The sequence below is a fragment of the Cryptomeria japonica genome, chromosome 5 (assembly GCF_030272615.1).
Source record: "Cryptomeria japonica chromosome 5, Sugi_1.0, whole genome shotgun sequence".
NCBI lineage: Eukaryota > Viridiplantae > Streptophyta > Pinopsida > Cupressales > Cupressaceae > Cryptomeria > Cryptomeria japonica.
In genome coordinates this window covers 78,259,452-78,264,598 of record NC_081409.1, presented here as the reverse complement: position 1 = coordinate 78,264,598, position 5,147 = coordinate 78,259,452, and positions in this window count along the sequence as shown.

Genomic DNA, 5,147 nt, shown 5'->3' with positions numbered 1-5,147 from the left:
AGTTCTAAATCCACAAATAGTACAAGGATGAAGATTTTGTCATGTTTCCTTTTTATTTCCTTTCATATTACAAAGAGATTGCTAATAATACTATATTTCTTTAATTAATTTATTTGCAACTATAAATTACTAGTAATATTGTTTGAATTTTACATACTTATTATATATTTGAGGCCTTCATGCTATAGCTTATACTTGGTTTGATAAGCTCTCTAATTTCTTTTCTATACTTTCTAAAACCTTTTCCACCATAATCCATTCTTTTCCATAACATTGAAACTATATTATTTTAATAAAATGTACTTTATTATTACCATCACAACTAGCAAGATTTGAGGATTTAAAATTGTTGTTATCTTCAGTTCTACCTAATGTAGAGAATCTCCGTAATTGCCCCTTCTCATGTTTTAACCATGGAGAAAAACATTAGCTATTTTTATGTTTCTCGTTAGGGTGTGTGCAAGAAGTTGAGTCCACCTCTTAGCCAAAAAGTGGAAATGTTTTCCCTGATTTTAAGAATTTGGCACATTTGACCTAAAAATTTGAAGCACTTAGATAATGAATCTTGAAAAATGTCAATAATATGAAATGTAGCACTTAAAACCTAGATTCCAAATACGAAGTTTATTTTAATACCCAAATGATATAAATTGACTTTAAAAAGGGATTTCTAAAAACCATTATTTAAGAATGGTTTTTTGATGACCATACCATGCACATGTACGACCACCATATTTTGACCTAAATAAAAATAAAATTTAAACCTCCTGGGAAAAGATCTGTAAGAAACTGAAGATTGATGTGCATATTTTTTTGTAATTTTTTTATTGGCTCGAATTGTTGTTTTAAAAACCCCTCATATACACCCACCATAATTAGCCCTGAACTTATCATTTTTTTATTTTTTTCATTGTAAAAAGAATTCTTTGTAGATTGATGTCATATATTTTTTTCAAAAATATTTTAAAAAGTTATTAAATAAACAAGTAAACCTGATATTTCAAGTTTCCAAACCATTTTTATTATGTAAAATTAATTAAAAAATAGAGAGATAATCAAATTTAATATAAAATTACATATTTGAAATCTAAACAACGTAATCATAATGGGTTTTGATTTTGTAAAAAAAATCTTTAAAAATGGGTATTAGACATATGTTAGAAGTTTATATTTTATTATGTCATTAATCCAACCTTGTACATGTAGGACCAAGGTTAAGCGTTGGGATTTCCATGTCTATGATGACCCAAAACCCATTGCATAGGCTAGACTTAGTTTTCAATTTTTAAATAATGGGGACTCGTTATAGAACGTATCCCCATTATTTAAATGTAATGGGGGAATATTATTTTTCATAATTAGAGCATGGCTCTCCAATGGTCAACTAGAAGTCCTTCATCCAGAAATCATGGTTTTCATTTGTTTCAGAGGAAATGTCAAGATCCCTTCAGACATCAATGGGAAAATATTAAGAGAAACAACAGATCCCTCTTTTAAAAGGACTGAGGAATCCATTTTTGGAAAAACTTGGGAAGAAAATATATAGAAGATCATTCCAAGGGAGCATATTAGAACAAATTGCATAAGGAAAGTTGGAGTTAGGTCTCAATGTGAAGGAAGCATATTGATGACAGATGTGGAATGGTTAATCAAAGATATGAAAAGAATGGATTGTGGTCTTCTTTATCCATAGGAGCAAAACAACTCCTGATTAGTAAATGTGATTGGAAAGGAAATCAGAGCTTCCAGATGTACTCAAATCAAATGGGCAATCATTTCCCTAAGAACAAAAGTCTCAACCCGAGATTCCCAGAAAACCCTAGGGGAGAGAAGAATATATCCATTACTTCTCAAAGTCACTTTCTAAGAAGAGGTTCAGCCAAGTTCTTTAGAAAAAAAGAAAATGAAAGAAATTCTAGAAGTTGGGGTCATTAAATGGATATGTAGATCAAAATAGGAAGGATACTTGGAGGAAGAAAAATCTGGGCAGTAAATTGTTTGTGATGCTGACAAAACTAACAGCCCCCATAGTGAATAGATTGAAAGATTTAGCTTTTGTTGTCAAATGAATCATAGTTGGGGGAACACAAATAAGATCATGGACTGGTGGAAAAGTGTATAACCAGAAAAGGTAAGCATACACCCTCTTCAAAATGACTATTTTCATTTTGAATGTATAGATATGAATCTATGACATGAATTATTATATGGGAGCCCGATTTTCTTGAAGGGATCTAGTTTTAGTAAGCTAAACTGGAATTGAAACTTTGAACCAATAAATTGCAAGATAAATAAATTGATCAAATGGCTATGTTTGGTAGGGCTATTGGCAGAATATGTTGGCATATTGGCATAACTGATAGAGATGATGACATGTAACCGTAAAGGATGATGTTGATATGATGATATATTGATGGACTCTTGGTGATGATATAATTGTTATACGATGCTTTATGATCAATTATTTGTGTTGTCATTGATGGAAACCATGTTTGTTTATGTTTGATATATCATCTAAGCTATCTAAGTATAGCTTAACCAGTAATGAATTGATTTAGATAGCAAAACTGCTAAGTTGCAGTCAACTGATAACCAAGAACAAAGATGGAGATAGTTGTGGTAGAGATCCATATTGAGTTCGGTGTTGTGGTTTCAAATGTATTCTTATGACATTATAATGAGTCTATGAATGGAATCACATTATATTTGAAGAACCGGAAGTCATGTTTGTAATTGACTATTGTATATTCAGGGTAGGGTTTAAGAACTGGTGACAAATCTTTGACCGGTAATGATTTATGGTTTGGCGATGAATCTTATCATGTCGATAAGTTAATGATGACATGTCAGAATCTGTGTGAAGTGATAATATGTTGTTTGAGCATGATAAGAAGTGAATTTCTCAAGAAACAGTGAAGTGGTTAGCAGAATGTGTTAAGGGTTTGACAACTTATCAGATCGATGTGCGGTGATGTTTTATGATCATTCAACGACTGTAATTATCTTGAAATTTGTTGTAATGATCTGTATGATGAACTGTAATGATTTGTAATGATCTGATATTATCTATGATGTAAATTCAATATATTTTGAATTTGGTTAGGGTTATTTAACCAGCCTATTTGAAAAGTGTATTTAGGTCAAGTTTGAGAAAATATTTTGTGTCGGTGATCAGAGAAGGAGAGTGTGCCGAATCAGATTGAGATGTCTACATGTGTGAAGCAGATTGGAGTTGAAATCGATCTGTACTAGCAAGCAGAGAGTGCACTGATCATATCATTTACCTATTGTTTCCTAACAGTTGTAACAGTATTAAAATCCCTTAACCGGGTAGGTCTTAATAGGCTTGATATTGTAAATCCCTTCACCAGGTGGCTCATTAATTTGGGTTTAAATACTTTAGCAAGGGTACTCCTAAGACGATATATCTCCTAACGGGGCTAAGGTTAAAATCCCTTCACCGGATGACTCCTAACAGGGTCTCCTCTTAACCGGGCATTATTGTAAAGCTTCTAACCGATCTAGGCCTTTAATAGGGCACATTAGGAAAGAGCAAATTTTGTGGGTACCAATTCCTATGGTGGCTTTCCCCATTTTGGTTTCCACATGAATTGTTTTTGTATTCATATCATGGTTGATTTATTTATGTGTGGATTTGATATCATTACATTGCTTACGTGTTGATGAACACATGAATGAGTAGTTTAGTAAGTTTGATTTAAGTGATCGATTGAGTAGTTACCAGTACTGGTTATGAATTGTTTTTGAGAAGTATTTTCAGATTGGTAAAAGATTTCAGTTTATTGTTATTACTGATTCACCCCCAACTCTCAGTAATAACTTAATCCGCACAATAAAAATTGGTATCAGAGCATTAGGTCCTCTTTGTGCATAAGCTTAATTGCTTGAGGTAAAGATCCAAGAAGATGATGAAGAAGGAGGGTCCCAAATTCACTAAGGACAACTACAAAATATGGAGTGATAGAATGAAGATTTACATCAAAGGTATGGGTGCTCAATTCTAGCAGCATGTTATTACTAGGTATGTGCCCCTTACCGGTCCTCTGACTGCAGATCAACTTAAGGAGCAACAGGAAAGAATTCAAGCATGGAAGCTATTGTAAGTACACTTTCTGATACTAAATATATTGATGTCCATGGTTTAAAAACTGATTTTGAAGTTTGGGAGAAGTTAGAATTAATATATGGTGGTGATAAGAAAGTTCAAAAGGCTAAAGAAGAAAGTCTTAGAGGAAAGTTTGATGATATGAGAATGATGGAAGGAGAAAATGTCACTTAGTATGGACAGAGGATAAAAGAAGTTTTTAGTGGAATCAAAAGTGTTGGTGGTACTATAGAAGAAGATATTGTGGTGAGTAAAATGCTTAGAACCCTATTGCCTATCTATGCCATTAGAGTGTCTTCTATTCAAGAGTTGAGTTCAGTCAGTAATGATAAGGTTACCATTGATTCATTGATTGGTAAGCTCGTTGTTTTTTAGTTGAATAGTTTTGATAATAGTGTACTGTTTGTTGTGTTTAGAGTCGCCATATTATTTCAAAGGTCCCCCCTTTAAAAAACCCCACCTATCTTATTCAAGGTCTCCTCTTTATCATCTAAGTATCTATCATCTTTTGAATAAGTCGGTCAAGGTCGCAAGTTTCCACGGTCATTGCTCCCCTCCCTTTGAATCGTTTTGAATCATTTCGAACCTCGGTTCGAAGTAGTTCAAAGTGATTCGACCAAATTTCTCATACTAACACTCTTTCTTTGCCAGGAAGTATCTTTATCGCGACGGTCCTTTTTGAAATACTTTGAAACATTTTGAAGCTTGGTTCAAACCTATTCAAAGCAGTTTTTGGCAAGTACCGACGTCAGGAGTTTATTTTTGGAGTACGTTGCGCCACCTTTCTCTCAGAGCAATCAATGGTCCCGTCGGCATGTCAAATCAAAAGATTTTATTTCTTTTTCAAGGAAAAGGGCATCATTGTTATGAGTGTGAGTAGACCTTCATTTAATGCAAGACGGGATATCGCACGAAATAAATTATTATTAACTCATGCAGAAGGGTAAATCATTAATCGAGGCATTTATGCATCAACGCCTCGAGCATGTCAATCCTGATGTGAGCTGATAAACTATCATTA